This window comes from Lissotriton vulgaris, chromosome 5 (assembly GCF_964263255.1).
Source record: "Lissotriton vulgaris chromosome 5, aLisVul1.2, whole genome shotgun sequence".
In the NCBI taxonomy this organism is placed as follows: Eukaryota; Metazoa; Chordata; class Amphibia; order Caudata; family Salamandridae; genus Lissotriton; species Lissotriton vulgaris.
In genome coordinates, this window is record NC_141693.1 from 193,131,867 (window position 1) to 193,150,356 (window position 18,490).

The window sequence follows — 18,490 nt, forward strand, 5'->3', positions numbered from 1 at the left end:
TTTAATTGAATATTTTTTAAAGGAAGACAACATATAATACTGCCAAACACTTCTGTCTAAACTTGTAAGTGTTGTTTAAAATGCATTACTACACTTACATTGCATCAAACCTCTTTAGATGTTAATTGTCTTTTGAAAGCAGACACCTTAACCCCTTCCATGCATCAGATGGCCCCCGACTGCCCGATGTCACAGTGGGCGTGTACCGCCCACTCAATAAATCACCAGCACTGCAGCAGAATTCGTGCCGCTGTAAGTGCCATCCATTCCTCTCAGCCCACCTGGGTAAGTCAACAAGCCAAATGTGCCATCTCATTGACATCACTACGAGCTTCCTACAAGCACTTTCATCTCCCTGCAAACATTCATATATCTCCATGGGTTTCCATGGTATCACTATTCAAAACATCTGCTTTTACCCTTCCATAGCCTTAGAGTTGATCTAGTGTAGATTGAGAGACATTATAATGTAATTATAAGTCTTGAATACTCAACCAAACAACCTCATATATACATTCTGGATCCATAATTGTTGATGATTACTGCTGATGTCTAGTTGATGTTTCTTGTTATCTTCAGCACTAGTTAATTTTCTTTACAATTCATGATATCTTGAATCTCCTTCACCTGGATTCAGGCATTGATTACTCTACGGGAATGGAGAACAGGTTCGAGGAAATGCATAAGCAACATTATATCGGCCTTGCTGTGTATACAAAACAGCCACTGCACAAATATGGGCAATAGTTGTCACCTTTTCAACCTCAGAATTTTAGTATTTGCATAGTGCATTTCTTCCCTTTGAATGTCCATGTAGCACCCTTTCACACACCCCATCGCTTCCCTTACCCCAAACCAGGCCACTTGCCGAAGAGGTGGTTCTTTCACCAAAGAACTGTAGGTGGCACACAAAATGGAGGCTGCTGATGTCAGTGGTGGCAGATGGCATCTCCCTTCTAAGAAATATGTTATGCCCTAGTATTTATTTTTAACAAATTAAGCATATCAGGTTTGATACTGTCACTCAGAAGGTGTTCGTGTTATAACACCATTTTATTATTGATGAGTCATTTATTTTTGGTTTTCTGAAAAATAAGCATTAGCCAATAAGTCTGGGGTTGGATGAGAGCATTATGGCTTTTGCAATTCTTGTTTTGTAATGGGTTTTGCAAAATTTAATTGCTAGGGAACCACTAGGCCTTCACTAATAAAAACAAAAACACTGCATAAAAGCAATATTCTTTTTGGTCTCAACAAGCACATATTGCCATAGTCGCCCTTGGGACTGACAGGAACAACTTGTCATCACTCACAGTGAAGTTAGCCAGTGGCTGAAGTGGGCTATTGCATTGTCCCTCATTGTATGTTGCAGTAGGTGGAGGATAAATGTTTAAAACACAATAGTAGGCTTGAAAAGGCATGCTGAAACCCCTATAAGTGTATTATACACACAGTTTTAGGAAGATGAATAGGCTTTAGCCAATGTAAGACCTAAAAAAGAAGCAAAAACGCAGTTATATCATTCTACTGCTCATGCCGATTAAGATTGAAAATTGGCATAAACTGTATGGTTATGAATAAATATCGGTACCTTTTGCTTGTACTGAGAAATTAAACAGTGTATACATGCTTTTGGTGCTCATTATCATTGTCTTTCTTGCCCATGTGCTCTCTCCAAGGACCGAGCAGCACAGTAACAATTACCCATCAGAATGTGTATTGGCATACTCCTGCCCTACCTCCGGGCCAACTGACATCTCTCTCCACAATTCATTTAGTTTATTAAGATTTGGATCTCAAATGAGGTCCATATTAAAAAATAAGACCGAATATATAGAAAATAATAAGTTATAACAAAATAGTCAAATTACAGTTAGATATTCAGTTATTTACCTCAATAAATAAGTTAAGTTAAATACAAAACAATTTGTTATTATAAAACTTCAATATAAGAGTAATTCACAAAAGTTACAAAGGTGTTGCAAAAACAAACATCATAACCACATAGCAGCAAGGTTTATGTGCCAATTATTCTATAGAAGGAGAGATCAAAAACTTTACGACCAAATCTAGCTTTCCCACTTTACCATCAAAGAGTTGTGCACAAACGTATCCCAGAGGGGGATAAGGACACTGAATGAGACAGGATATAAATAGGGATGACCAGCATTATAACAGAATAGTCAAATTGTGATTAAATAATTAAATGCTTTACCGTAACAAAGAAATTGAGTGAAGTACATATGCAATTGGTTAATATTAAGCTTCAATACAATAGCAACTTCATAGATGGTCCAATTGTGTGCAAAGAGCAACCATGTAGCAGCAGAGAGTTATGTGCAAATTATGTTGAGATAAAGATCGAAAGCATTTATAATTAAAAATGTACTTCCCCCTAGCAGCAATAGCTTCCAATGTATTCCAATTTTTGTAAAAAGCGACCAAATAGCAGCAGCAATTTACGTGTAAATTGTTTCAAAAGAGAAAGATCAGAAGCATGTATAGCTAAAACTTCACTCCCCCTAGCAGCAATAGTTGAGTGTAAAATGTAGAAAGTATAAAACACCTGTAACCTTTACAAGAATCTACAAAAGGCCCAATACTTAAGTGCCTGGTCATGAGAGATGCCATTGGTCCCAAGATGTAAGCAGGAGTTAAGATTGGGTTTCCTACCACCTGCAGCGGGGTCCTGTTTTCTATCTATAAGCAGTAAGAAATAGTATATACTACAGAAGGGAAGACCTAGGGTAATAACATCCTTCCTCTGAAGTGGTAGTATAGTAAGAACTAAAATAAGTTCAAAAGCTCCTTAAAAAATGTAATAATTTTGTAGATACTGATTCATTCTTTGGATAGAAGAGAGACTTGCGAGCTGATGCTACACTTTTGATGTTATTCCGTATAAACATTGGCCGAAGCCATCGAAGACGATATGGTAACAAGTCTGGGCAAACAGAGTGGGCCCGATTCACAGAACTAACTTAAGACAAAATCCTAAACTTACTACCATTTTGGTATTCACAGAAGGCACTTACTCATTTTGGTATTCACAGAAGGCACTTACTCATTTCGGTATTCACAGAAGTTAGGAGTCCTAACTTTAGGACTTCTAAATGCCTTCTGTGAATACCGAAAGTTTTAACCCCTTCGCTGTGGGGGTAATTACCCAGCTGTGCTTGGGGGGAGGGGGGTGCGCACAGCGCCCGCATGCTCATGACGAGCGCAGCTCGTCATGAGGCACGGCGCTCCTGAGCTCATGACGAGCTGAGCTCGTCACAGGTGCACCGGCTCCCGTGGGATGCTCAGCACAGCAGGGGAATTCTCCCCGCACCTGAGCGTTCCACGGCCCATGACGAGCTGAGCTCGTCATGATCACCGGAGCACCGTGACTTATGATGAGCTCAGCTCGTCATGAGCATGGTAAAGGTTAAAGTTAGGATTTTTCTCAGTTTAGGAGTAGTAAAGTTAGGACTCCTAACTTTAGGATTCTTAAATGCCTTCTGTGAATACTGAAAGTCTTAAAGTTAGGATTTTTCTCTGTTTAGGAGTAGTAAAGTTAGGACTCCTAACTTTAGGACTCCTAAATGCCTTCTGTGAATACCGAAATTCTTAAAGTTAGGATTTTCTCTATTTAGGAGTAGTAAAGTTAGGACTCCTAACTTTAGGATTCCTAAATGCCTTCTGTGAATACCGAGAATCTTAAAGTTAGGATTTTTTTCCGTTTAGGAGTCCTAAAGTTAGGAGCTTTGTTCAATGTGGGGTTTATATTTTGTATTACCTGCTATTCATTTCCCCAAATAGAGATAAGAATCTACTGTCTCGAGATGTTCAGAGCAAATTCTCCATTCGAAATTATGAAAATTTCTGCTCCTTCTACAGTTCAAAATCAAAACTTTACTTTTAGAGACATGTATCTTCAAATACTGTACCATCGTATGTTTCTGCAGTGACATCAACTTCTTGTACAGCACAGTGCGAATCAAGCACATAATTGCAATATCATCTGCATACATGAGACATGAGAAAGGACGTCCGCCTAACTTTGGCGCATCTCCCTCTAGGGGAGAGAAGCATTCAGGTAAATCTGTTCCGTACAGAAAGAAAAATAGCGGGGCTAATGTACAGCCTTGCTTCAAGCCATTGTATGTGGGTACTACGGCCGATAGGCGCTGATCTCCCCCTATTAGCACCTGGCACCACGTGTGGGAGTGCAAAGCAATAATTAGCAATAGCAGGGGTTGCAGGCACTCCCTTTTTTTAAATTTTTTTCCAAAACATTGGCCGGTCTATCTTATCAAACAGAGGCTGTTAAAAAATCTTTAAAAGCCACATATATATTTGACCCACGAGGTAAGGTGCTCTTCTCAGCATACAGATATTATCCATGGCGGAATGTTCTTTTCTAAATCCTGCTTGGTTTTTGGGAAGAATTTTCTCCTCCACCACCCAGTCAGTGAGATGATCCAATGTACCACAAGCAAATATTTTCCCTCCTGCATCTAGTAAAGCTATTTGCGGGTAGTTACCTGGAAGGTGTCTGAGACCCTTTTTCAGTAGTGAAATTAAAATACTGCCAGACCAGGAGGGGGGAAGTCTTCCCTTGCAGATAGCAGTAATTGAAAAGATGGGTAAGATATGTAGCCCACAGCAAAGGCTCTTTTTTAATTATTGCCATAGAAATTTTGCAGGAACCATTGCTCCTAAAGCTCCCCTTCTTTTAATGAGCCCTACAACCTCGCACCTTGAAGGGGCATAACTGGATTCAAGGATATTAGGAGATTTAGTTAAAGTAGTGGAATACCAATACAGATTAGAATTCACAGAATGAAGATCTTTGAGATAGTGTTTCCAGTCTCCTGCTTTTATGGGAATTGGTAGGGATTTTTAGGTGCTGCAACAATCTGAGATTGTTTACCCAATACCTTTTGGTGTAATTTTTTGAAGCAACCTCTTTTAACTGGGTCATCCTCGACTCCAACCTCTCCATGACGAAGCAGGTCAACTCCATCTCCTCCTCCTGCTTCAACACCCTCCGCATGTTTCGCAGGATCTTCACGTGGATGCCGTCCGAAACAAGAAGGACCGTCACCCAGGCCATCGTCAGCATTAGAATGAACTACGGAAACGCACTCTACGCAGGAGCCCCGGTCAAACTCCTGAAACGGCTACAACGTACCCAGAACGCCTCTGCATGCCTGATCCTCGACATCCTTCGCCGCAGTCACATCACACCCCACCTGAGAGCCCTGCACTGGCTCCCCATCAACAAGAGGATAACCTTCAAACTCCTCATCAAAGCACACAAGGCACTCCACAGCATCGGACCAGTGTACCTCAACAGCCGACTCAGCCTCTACACCCACACCCGCCAGCTTCGCTCCGCAGACCACGCCCTCGCCACCGTCTCCTGCATCCGAAGAGTGAACGCCCGCTGCAGATCATTCTCCCACCTCGCCAAGACATGGAACACCCTCCCCATCCGCCTATGGCAGACCGAAGCCCTTCTAACCTTCAGGAGACTTCTCAAGACCTGGCTCTTCAAACAGTAGGGTCCCGTCCCCCCCCCCAGTGCCTTGAGACCATCACTGGTATGTAATGCGCTTTATAAATGTTATGGTTGATTGATTGAACTGAACCCATTCGTAGGCTTCTTTTTCTTGCCTTAGAGAGCATTTTTTCTTGAGCCTTTTCCTATCTAGTAAGTTATTTAGTTTAATTCCCTATTTATATGTAATAGCAAATTAGAATGTGGTCTCTGCTTGATTGGTAAAGATATAAATTTACATGTAGTAACCAGGGTGCCTATACTGTGCTGCTGATCTCCTATTACAATTGTTAATGTCTCTTTTAGTTTTGAGGATGATTTGATATTTAGCTGTTTTTTAAAAAAAACTATAGATTTGTCCTTAAACTTCCATGAGCCTACATCAGCTAGGGTCATTTCAAATTAACATGAGATCACCATTTGGTCATTATAAGAATTTTCCAGAATGTCCAAATAAGAAAAATTACAGAAAGTATCCGCTGAAATTATTAAGTAATCAATAATAGCCCCACCAGAAGACAATTTATGTGTCATTTTTGCTGGAATACAATTTCCTAGTCTCCCATTAGCAATATTAGGTCTAAATTTCTCAGGCCTTTGAGTAGAATCACACCTCTTTTATCTACCTGTCTATTATTCAGAGACAAAGCTGGGGGAGACTTTTAGAGCTTCGTCTTTTGAGATATTAGCGAATAACTATATACTGTGGGTAGAGACTTTAACTTTAAAATGCTCAACCAGAATTAAATGCATATAATCTTCTCTTTCCGTGGTAGTAGATCAAAAAACAAATAGGACTTTTAATTTTAACTTTGTTTTTATTGACATTCTGCAGCAAAGAAGCAACATACACATCTGGTAGTCCCTTCCCAGGTCCCACTGCTACTTTCCACCTCTGGGCATGCATTTCAACAACTGAAGTCTGTGTGCGGGTGCCTTCCAGCACAGCCCCGCCAATGCACATGGTGCTTCTTAAAGTATGTGCATGGGCTAGAGTAATACGAGTGCACAATTACACAGCAATATCAAAAAAGGAGAAATAGAAAAAATGTTTACTCCTGCCCCCACCCTTACCACCCACTAACTGGTGTGCTTGGGGCCTATCTCAGTTTAGAACAATGTAAAGGGCAAGAGCGAGAGTGCAAGTCAGGGTGCATACGTGGCTCTGGAGTTGTGAGTTGCAGGAGGTGAAGATACTTCGGATATGTGATTTCATACATCTCGGTGGCCAAAAGAGACACTATGGGCTGCCAAACTTCTCTGAACCCCACAGTGGAATTAGTAATGGAGGCCTGTATCCGCTCCATCCCTAAGATGTGCCATAACCTATGCAACCACCACATACACGTCTGTCTTGTCTGTGTCCCCCAGTGCAATAAAAGGTTTTGGAGTGCCGCCCACAAGATCAATCCCATCTGTTTCCCCCTCCTAGACCTTAGCAGGTAAGTCAGCGGGTTGGGCAATCCCAGCACAACAAAGCTCCAAAACCTCAGGATTTGTGTCTCGAATTGTCAGTCTACGTCAGCTAGTATCTTGGTGCAATAGCCTGTCAGTTCCCTGCATTCCCAGAGCAAGTGCACCAGTGTACTCTCTTCCCCGGAACCCCGCCAACAAGTCGGGCTACGGTCTGGGTTCCCCTTGTTAAGTAGCGCCAGCGTCAAGTACCAGCAGGTGGCCATCTTAACGGTGGTTTCCCTGCTGGCGGTGTTGCGTGCCGTGTGGTTGGCCCGGTAATATATGTCTCTCCATTCTTTTCCCGTAAGGTCTCGACACAGTTCCCTCGCCCACCATTTTTGCCTGGCTGTGGGCGTTAGAGGGGCCTGTGGGCGCAATATACCATACATTTCAGAGATCATTTTCTTATCTGTGTTCTTTGTCACTAGCCACTTCTCATACTGTGTCAATTTCCTAACCACTTTTGGCATTACCTCCTTCTGGTGAAGCCAGTGACGAATTTGGAGGTAATGAAACCGCTCTGTTTCAGGGATGCCATAGTCACGTCGTAGGTCGTGAAATTATAAAATCCCCTCCGTATCACATAGGTGCCATGTCACTTTACAGTCTATCTCCTGCCATGCAGCAGACGCCCTTTTGCCCAGCCCTGGTGTAAATTCCCTATCGTCAAATAAAGGGGTCATGGGAGAGGAGAAAGATGTCAATCCTCTTCTAGTGGCGACCCCAACCCAGACCCTTAGTAGTGTTTTTTTATGGGTGAGCCTGGAGATTGGGTTGCCTATCTGCGCTGTTCAGGAAAGGGACTTTCCACAGGGAGAGTTTTGCTAGCGCTCTGTCTTGGAATAGCCATCTCTTTTTAGAGTCTGGTGTGTTCCACTCCATCAGGTACCTGACTTGCGCCCCCCTAAAGTATTCTAGCAAGTTCGGGGTCCCCAAACTGCCCTCATCTGGCCTCATATAGACTGGCCCCTTTGCATTCGAGGGCATGCCCCTGCCCATACAATCTGCTGTATTGCTTGCTGCAATTTATGAATTGTGCCTGGTGGGGGCCATATCTGTATCATCTAGAATAGGTAAAATGCCTCGGGAAGAATAGACATTCTAATCGCTGCTACCCGTCCCAGGAGCAACAGCTGTTGATGCTTCTATTGCTGTAACTCCCTAGCGATCTGAGTGGTTAACTTGGAGTAATTCAGCATGACCGTTCCCGGTACGGACGGGGCCAGTTCAATCCTCAGGTATGGAATAGACGTCCTTATCTGTATCCCTGAGTAGGAATCCCTACCCTTTTCCGATGCTACCCCTCGTTGGTCCAAAAGGAGAATCATTGACTTCCCAACATTTACTCTGAATCCAGAGACCTGGCCAAAAGATTCTAGTTCCTGTAGGAATGCCTGGACCGATCGCTCTGGGGACTCAAGTGCCGCAATGAGCTCATCCGCTTAAAGGCTTATCGCATGTCTCTTCTCACCGAAGGGAATGCCCAAGATGTTGGGGTTGACCCTTATCCTCTGTGCCAGCGGCTCGATATATAAAGCGAATAGGAGGGGTGACAATGGCCATCCCTGCCATATAACAAAAACAAAAAATGTGTGTGGAGGGTGGAGGGGAATATTTAATGACCTGTCTGTTCATACCCCTAATATCTAGACAGAAAACACCCAAAGGAACAGACCAGGTCTATGGGACGGTGTGTCGCCATAACAAGAGACTGTGAAACAATAGGATGCGTGTATAAGCTAATGCTGATAGAGACATAAGCTAGATCAAAACCCATCAGACCACCCTTATAGTGGAGTTCACGTCATGTGGGAATTGTTGATCATTCAGTACCACAACCGACCATGTATTGCCGGTGTGGGAGTGAATGTCCGTGATACTAGCCATGTTGTATGTGCTAGAATAAGATTGGTGAAGGTGCAGTGCTATGGTGCAAGTGAAAAATAATAAAATTGACTACATAGACTTTGAAATTGTTCAAAAGAAAGTCAGTGTGTCAAAGGTTAAAAACACGCCTAGTAGTAAGACTACCTTGTGGCGCTATGAAGAAAGGTCACTATAAGGGTGGTCTGATGGGTTTTGATCTAGCTTATGTCTCTATCAGCATTAGCTCATACACGCATCCTATTGTTCCACAGTCTCTTGTTATGGCGACACACCGTCCCATAGACCTGGTCTGTTCCTTTGGGTGTTTTCCATCCCTGCCATATCCCTCGCTGGAACTCGAAGGGGCTAGATGATATGCCGTTTACCCTAATAGTCGCGGTGGGCGCGCTGTAACAACTTGTCACCCAGGCCCTGAACGGATCCCCTAGGCCGAAGTGAACCAGGGTTTTATATAAAAAGTCCCAGTCTGCCCAGTCAAATGCCTTCTCGGCATTCACCGACAACAGGATAGCGTCCATATTCTTTCGGTGGGCTTTGTTGACCAGGAGAAGGATGCGTTTGGTGTTATTGCTACACCACCTAGTGTGAATAAATCCAGACTGTTCGGGTTCAATGATGCCCAGCATGAGGGGGCCTAACCTGGCCACTAACACCCGGGTGAATAACTTCAAGTCTATGTTGAGTAGGGACACCGGGCGATAGGAGCCGCAAAGGGTTTTATCTTATCCGGGGTTAGGCAGCACCACTATGGAGGCCGCTAGTAAGTCCAGAGGGATCGTCTCAGGCCCAGTAAAGGAGTTAAAAAGTCACGTCAGGAGCGGGGCTAAGATCTGGCAAAAAGATTTGTAAAAACCTGCAGAGAAGCCATCAGGTCCCGGTGATTTCATAGGCTTGATGCATGAAATCGCCCCTATCACTTCCTCCACCCTTATCGGTGCCTCCAACGTCTCTACCCATTCTGGATCTAGTGGTGTTGTGTTCGCGCCTTTTAGGTATGTGATAATATTGGGGCCTGGAGGGGAGTCCCTCCGGTAAATATCAGTGCAGAATTCCTGAAAAACCTTCACAATCTTGTCGTCCCCTTCAACCATCTCCCCCATTACCTTCCTAAGAGACTTGATCTTCATCTGCTGGGTATGGGCCCTAAGATTGCTCGCCAACTTGCACCCTGGCTTGTTCCCCCCTAGTATAGTAGGGGTGTTTGGGCCTAAATTCTGCATACTAAGCCATGTCCAGACCAATTGGGCTTGTGCCACCTCCAGGTGGCGCCAAACTCAATGTCCCCCGGTCCTGCCGTGTACCCTTTCTAGCTCCAGCACTTGCGCCGTGATCTGGTCCTGTTGTCCTTATGTTCTCTGTTCGCAGCCGCGGATCAATTCCACGCGCAGCACTGCTTTGAGTGCCCCCCCATAAAGTGGTTAGGAAAATGTCAGGGGAATCATTCAGTTCCAGTTAATCTGTAATGCATTTGTGGATCTGTTTTGTCACCACTTCTCTATGCAGCATGCCAGTCCTGCTATGTTTCTGAGGCACCCGAAGGGTTGCCGTCATCACATTATCGTCCGAAAGTGCTGATGGAATGATGTCCACATCACCACTAAATCATTCAGTTCAGTCGTGCATAACAGGTGGTCGAGCTGGCATAAGTGCCACTTGCATGTGAATAGAAAGAAAATTGTGAGGTGTGTGGGTGAGCCACCCGCAAAATGTCTACCATCCTCTAGATTTTAGCCAACTTTTCCCTTCGCTAGACAATTCCCCTGTTTGAGTGTAACGGTGGCTAGTTCTGTCTATAGCTGTGTCCATAACTAAGTTGAGGTCCCCTCCCACCAACCGCCACCGCTCCTGTGCCCTCAGAACCTGGGAGAGAGCTGCCTTCAGGAATTTCTCCTGCCCTGAGTTGTGCGCATATATGGACCCCACCACCAGGGGTGAACCACCCAACCAAAGCTTATAGGCTAGGAGGGGACCTTTCACTTTAGCTACTTAGTACCCTACCCTCCCTGCAAAGGGCTTAGCAATCAGTATGGCCACTCCCACTTTTTTTTATCTGTCATGGAAGAAAAGAACTGTTGAGGTAATGCCCTGGACCTCATACGATGCCAATCTTTGGGGAAGAGATGCGTCTCCAGAAGGAGACACACATCTTCCCCCACATTCTCCAGATAGGACAGTATGGATTTTCATTTATTAGGGTTATTAAGACCTTTCACATTGAGGGTGACTACTTGCAGTGTGGAGTGTGATATGGGATAGGATCGGGTTTGACTTCTTCGCTTGTGGGTTTCCCCGCTCGTCATTTAGGTGTATGGCCTCCGCCCCTTCTTCTCCAATCTCCCCTGCGTTAAGCCTGCTCAGCTTGTCCCGTATTTGTAGCACACCAGTTCACTCTCTTCCCCTCCCTAACCCCAACCTAAAATCGCCAACCCCCCCCCATATTGTTCAGCGCCGGCAAGGCATAATTACGTGCCCCAGGAAGAAAAAAATAGCAGGGACATATCGTGGCCTAAGATTCCCCAACTCCTGACTCCCAGCAGGCCCCACCCCAGCCCTGCTTATCTCAATTGCGTACAGTAGTCCCCCCATAGATCTTGAGCTATCTTGGGATGCTGTGTTCTTGAGGACCATCTCCAGGGCCGCCTGTCGCTCCTGCGCTATGGTGGTGGGGTCTGGCTCCAGAGAGTCAGCAGGCGGGCACCTCCGTCCGACTTTCTGCCATTGCTCCCTTGGGGTGTAGCTTTCCTGGCTGGCCAGTACCCCTGGGCTGTAGTGCACCAGTCCCAGCATTTTGCAGGCCTCCTGTAAAGATTTGCTTTTGATGAAGTTTACCGTCCCATTTGAAAATCAAGCAAAATGGATGGCCCCAGGAGTATGCCACTCCCTTTAACTGTAGATGTGTGGTCACCTCCCTAAAATCTCTCCTCTTCTGTAGTGTGATGGCAGCCAAGGTCTGATAAAGGGCTGTTGAATGGCCAAGGTACTTAACCGGTTGCTTCGCCCGGGCCACCCGTAAGATGCGTTTCCTGATGGGGAAATCCGGAAGGAAGGCCAGGATATCTGGCACGGGCGCAGGGGTTCTTCTTTTCAACCCCACTCTATGTGCATGGCCAATGTGGATCTCGAAGTCCTGTGGGACTCTCAATATGTCTCGGAACATCCCCTGGAGATACTGAACCATGTCTGAGCCCTCTGCGTCTGAAGGAACTCCCTTCACGCAGATGTTATTCCGCCAATAGCGGTTTTCAAGACCCTCCGTATGCGCCTGGAGATTGATCTGCTGTTCTCGCAGACGGATCACTTCCTGTTGGAGCTGTACCACTGTTCATCTCTGGCCTGCTCTTGAGCCTCTATGCTGGCCTTCCTTTCTCCAATCTCATCCACATCAGGTCGAATCTCTTTCACTTCCCCTGCCACTTCACCTTTGAATGTCTGGAAGTCCTCTCGCAAGGTATTGAACAGTGTCCCTAGAAAGGAGCGGGTGATCGGGGCCTACGCTCCCTCCGACACAAGGTGCAGCTGCATTGCCGGGGACGACCGCCCCCCTCCGCCACTAGCCTTTGAAGGTTTGGACAACATTTCTTTCAATGAACTGTCTTTCTTCCCCGTTATCGAGGGCATATCTGCGGTGTGTGGCATATGCTCCAGAGTAGGCCTCTGTACTCTCTTGTCTACTAGTCAGGTAGCTACCCCCTCTCTCCACCCGATTGCTGCAAGCTCTCTGCTCTCCCCAGGCATCAAGGCCGCCCCCACGTTCTTTCCTCGCCAGACGAAGAATCTAGCCAAGTTCCCTCTTCTCTAGCGGCCACACACCAAGCCCCTGCAATCCTCCTGGCTGGTTGGTCTCTACTCTGGATGCGGCGCCACTTCTTTCTCTTCCTAGGCCCTCCCGAGCCAGTCAAAGACTCTGCATGAATTGCCGCGAGTTGGAGTCGAAGCACAGTGTGTCTTTCTTCTCACCGCAGGGGCAGCTCGGCCTGCTTGCGCTGCTAGACCCTTCTCCTCCCAATGCCTGCCCCGGATTCCTTTCTCACTTTTGTCGCTATGACGCCCGGAGTGTTGCCGCTCACCTGTGGCCCAATTGCCTCCTGACCACTGCTCTGGCCCCTGTCAATCGTGTCTGGAGAGATCGCTCCGGTTGTGGAAATTCACAAAATTGATGTACATAAGCGGCGTTCATTTGTCTTTTCCCATTCCCCTCCCTGTGCGCGCCATGAATGTCATGAGACGCTGACCGCACCACTCCGCCAGCAAAGGCCCATGCTCGCATGTACCTGACAGCCATTTTAGGCACCATGGCCTCTTTTGCCCGCTCATTGAAATCCCCGGCTTCCCTCCTGCGCACATTCTGAACACCCCCCCCCCCACTCTCAAATGACCCTCTTCCTCCGCGCACCCTGGCTGCCCCCTCCCTCACATGCACAAGTCAGCATGACCCTGTCCTTGGAAGTCACGGCGGTGCCTGACCAACACCTCCTTTCCTTTCATGAATAACCCTTCTGTTGGTAAACCCTCCCTCCGCAATTGACTGTCCACACAGGTCCGAGGCCATCGCCTAAGCCGGGAGATACTGTTTACTGCCCCTTATTGTATGAACGTATAAAAACTTAGGAGGGCCCCACTCTAACTTGGTAGAGGACGGTGGGGAAATATTAGGTAAAAAAACAACAAAACGTCCCAATTCGTTGGACAGATCAGGTAGTGTCTTGTTTTAGTGTGGGACTAACAGGTGTCTCACTTTCCCTCCCTCTTAGATTATATACTCTGTCTTAGAGGGGCATGCTTCTCATGAAAAAGGCAAAAGTACTAACCGTATATTCATAAAGGCAGAGATCATATAAAGAATAAAAAAAATGTGAAATATTTTTTGATACTATCCACACAGAGTTATTGGTTGGAAAGACATAAAAAACATGAAAAACAGGGAGTCGGTTTGATTATCTATACTAAGATTTCTGTTTCATACAATAAGCAATAATCAACAAATGGACAACATCTTTGGCACAATCGATTAGGTAAGTAAATATTTGATTAAAAACATATCACTACTTCAGTCTGGTAAAGAATACAAATTTTATTCCACAATACAATGTTATAAAAAACAATTCATTAAAACCATTATGCAGATATGCATCATCATCAGAATAACTCTTTTTTAAAAAATGTTTCACAATAAAAGGTCACAGAATCAAAAAGGTCGACGCGGCGTTTCGGCTTTTTTTCTAGTATGCCTTCATCAGGACTGATTCTAGACAATTAAAATAATAAAACACATAGTTACCAGACACATCAATATCATCTTTTTACATCATTTTTCTGTCCATTGTTGTAGTCTAAACTCTTTATTGGAGATTTCTTTTATTGTGTCGACTTTGCAGATATACATAACATTTTTCCCCTGTTCTATGTGATCAATTACATTTATTAAAAAAAACCTTTTATAAGTCTACCCCACTATTTGCCTTTCTCATGGATATATATGCTCCATATGTTGCAGAGACCTCCCTTAGTTCCCTCACTAAAACAGAGTGGAAGTACCTCCTATAATAAGGTGCGTACCTTGTTGTTCCAGATGAGCTTATTCTCTCCCTGGATTGAACTGATTTGTTCAAAGATAAATCCTTTTTTAAAATTAGGATTCTTGAAGTCTTGTTGATTCAATGTGTACAAGGTTGCTCTGTTTCCTAGATAAAGAGCCAATAATTAACGAACTTTTCTGATAAGTACATAGATTTGTACATTACGATTAAGTTTAAGTTTCATGGCCTCACTTTACATACCAGATGGTTGGTTTACTGGATTTCCATTATTTCCAGATCGGATATGTCCAGGTTATATATGTTATTGAAGTTCAATTTTTTCTTTGCTACCTGTAGGTATTAAATTCCTTGTAATGAGTATTTAGCATAAGTTAATCTATGTTATAAATGAAGCGAAAAATTTCCTTCTTTATTACTTTGTCCCACATACCTTGATAGTGTTCTATTTTCACTGTGTCCTTTGCTGCCAGGAGGAGCCACCGTTCTATATATTGAGCTTTTCAGTTATAGCCTCCCTGTGGAAATTTGCATTATATGAAGTATGTTCCTTTATTATCTTTTGAATTTTTTGAGTTAGATGTACTAATCACTCCCTATGTTATTGCTGTACTCACCGTGAGAGTCAGGATATTGGTGCCGGGTTCCCTTTTCAATTGGATCAAGATACAGCTCTCAGTGTCTGTTCTGTGAGGTATCTTCTTGTTTGCAGTCGATTATCTGTCTAGAATGTTACTTAGATATTAATGTCTGTCTTTATTATCGGATGGCAGAGTTTATTATAAAGGGCACTATCTGGGATTGTTTTTTAAAAGTAGGACCCGGGAAAAAAAAGATTGATGTAGTTATTTTTTGCAGAATCTGTATTCTATTGGGCCATTATTAAGGGTAGTATTAATTGTTACATAATATTATGATTAAGGAACCCATTTGTACTATCAACCTAGAATTGAGTGATTCTAGATGACTTTCACCAGAGTTAAAACGAAATAGTTTTGAAAAAATATTTTTTATTTTTAATAATGTTTATTCATATATCCAGTACTCTGTAGAGGTTGGTTCCTTCTACTACTATGCCACTTCCCATTTCTGTTAAGTTTATGTAAAACCTTTATTGACCCTCCTCTTAGATAACCTATTAGTATCTTGGGTCTGTCCCTGTGGTCTCCTTACCTATAATTATGCAGTCGGCCTCCCTGCTCCTCTCTTCCTGGCAGCACGTCCTTATCTCGTCACAGCGTTTTTGTGAAATGAGACGGGCCTGCCGAGCGTTTGTTTAAATACTCATGGCCAATTTCATGCGCGCCTTTTGATTGCGCGTTCTATTGGTTGTGGGGTGGTATAAACAGAACAGTCGCTAAGGCGACCGTTCCTTCCGTGTAGGCAATTTTATTGGCTCCTTAGGTACCAATCGTCTCTGCGTTTATGAACGCGTCGGCATGGAAACCTTACCGAGGCTCTTACGTTGATAAGTGAAACCATGTTTTAGAGCGCGTTGTCATGGCAACCTATATACACGCCGTGTTGTGCTTTCCCGTCTTGATTAAATAGTCACAATCGTGTTACAAAAATATATATGTGCCTCTGCTTAGATTCGGGGAAAATTGACCTCCGTTTCATGCAGCATATGCCGCTCGGGTGTTTAAGGCGTTCTGTGGTTGTTTTTCTTTTTAGAACGCTCGTCTATGGAGCGGAGTTATACTAGGCGAATTTCAATTGGACCGTAACTCGTTACAACGCTTCCTATTGGCCAGTCAGCACTATTCAGTGCTTCTGAACTACGGTGTCCCGTGTTGATTCAATTGTCACAAACTTGTTAAAAAATATATATGCCTCTGCTTAGTTTCGGGGAAAATTGACCTCCGTTTCTTGCAACATATACCGCTCTGCTGTTTAAGGTGTTTTGTAGATGTTTTTCTTTTTTGCACTATCGTCTATGGAGAGGAGTTATAATAGGCGAATTTCAATTGGACCCTAACTTGTTACAACGCTTCCTATTGGCCAGTCAGCACTGTTCAGTGCTTCTGAACTACGGTGTGTGGGATGTGTGTTCTACTTATTCTAACTATGTGTCACTACATATGATACATGTTGCCCGTGAAGAAAGTGTTATTAAATCTTCTCGATTCGGGTTTTGATGTATATTATGGTCTGGCACAGTATAGCTCAATATTATTAGATGAATATACTATTTTGTTCACTGAATTATCACAAAGCATCGATCATCTTATTACTGCTTTTATTCATCGTAATTTCTCCTGGTCTTACCTGTATCGGGGTATCAGGGTATATTTTTGGTTTTTCTATATAATTAGTTGAGTATTAATTGAGTATTATTTTCTCCCAGTCCTCTCTTGAGTTTAGGCCACTTCTTACACTGTTAAAAGAGGGCATATAGAATTGTTCTCTCTTTTTCCTTTTATTATCTAGATTGCCCCCTCTTTTACTTCCCGTGATTTTTTCTAGGCCACACCACTTTAGGTCATTGATATGATGGCCTGCACTTCTCCAGTGTTCCGTAAGTGGTGCACCTGGTTTGTTTGTCCTGAGGGCTGATCTATGTTCATTGAGGCGCAGTCTCACTTCTCTTGATGTTTCGCCTATATATGATTTCTGGCAGGGGCATTGGATCAAATATATGATATTTTTACTTCTACAATTCATGAAACTCTTAATTTTGACTGATCTGTCGTTTACTGGTATGATGTTTCCTTTTATAATGCTTGCGCAGTTGCTACAGCCTGCACATGGGTGTGTGCCAGTGGGTACAGGAGTGTCATTAATAGTCCGTTGGTTGTTTGTATTTTTTTCTCTGTATGTATGGACTAAACAGTTCCTGATGGTTTTATTTCTTCGATAAGAAAAAATTGGTTTGGGGATCGGAATCTGAGATTTATCCCTTATTAGGTGCCAATTCCTATTTATAATGTTTTTGACCCTATGGCTCACTTGAGAGAAGTTGGTCACAAACATGATGGAATTTTTAGGGTCCTCAGTTTTTTCTTTGGGGGTGAAAAGGTAGTCCCTATTAAAATATTTGGCCCTCTTGTAGGCATGCCTAATCATTTTTTTGGGGTAGCCCCTATCTAAGAATTTCTTTCTTAGATTAGTTGCGTGTTTTTCAAAGTCGGGCATTGACGTGCAGTTCCTTTTTAGCCTCAAAAATTGGCCAAAGGGGATGTTATTTTTCTGCGAAGCCGGATGGTTGCTCTGGAAGTGCAACATCGTGTTCCTGTCCGTGGGTTTGGTGTAAAGTTCTACAGTTAGATGGCCTTCAGTGTGTTTTATTATAATGTCTAAAAACTCTACATATTGTCTATTGATGTGTGATGTAAACTTTAGATTGGCATCTCCAAGATTTAGCCAGAGAAGGAATTCCTCCAACATTTCCACATCTCCTGTCCATATGAAGAAAATATCATCTATGTATCTGCCTCACTCTGATATGTTCTCGTAGAATGGAGCAGCATTGTTATAGATGTGATTGTCCTCAAATCTAGCCACATACAGACAAGCCAGACTAGGGGCACATGTAGCCCCCATGCTGGTCCCCTTGATTTGTCTGAATAGGTTGTCTTGAAAAAGGAATATATTGTTTTTTAGGATTAGTGTGATACATTCCAAAATGAATGTTTGGTGATGTACAGATAGATGTTGTTGGGAGTCTAGTATTTCTTCCATGATGTCAATGGTACTGTTCTGAGGAATATTGGTATATAGTGCTTCGATATCCAAAGTCACTAATACCTGATTGTCTGGATTGAATGCCAGACCCTCGATTTTCTGAATCATATGGGTAGTGTCCTTAATGTAAGCTCTCTGTTTCTGAACTATGGGTTGTAAAAATATTTCAACATACTTACTTAGCGGTTCTGTCAAAGTCCCTATGCATGACACTATTGGTCTCATGGGAGGGTCTTTCAGGTCCTTATGTACCTTAGGAAGGCCATAGAGCGCTGGAATAAGGGGATCTGAATTACTCATAAATGTATACTCTTCTTCGCATATTATATTGTCCTCTTTGGCATGTCTGAGTAGTCTCCCTATTTCTTCTTTCAAAGTGTGCCAT

The 18,490-nt window shown here is 43.6% G+C and overlaps 1 protein-coding gene across 2 annotated transcripts in view; it reads right to left on the reverse strand.

Moving 5' to 3' along the window:
* The window catches only part of LOC147710455 (ficolin-1-like), an 844,448-nt gene that overhangs the window by 707,683 nt on the left and 118,275 nt on the right, over nt 1-18,490 (reverse strand). The gene's annotated exons all lie outside the window — the stretch shown is intronic.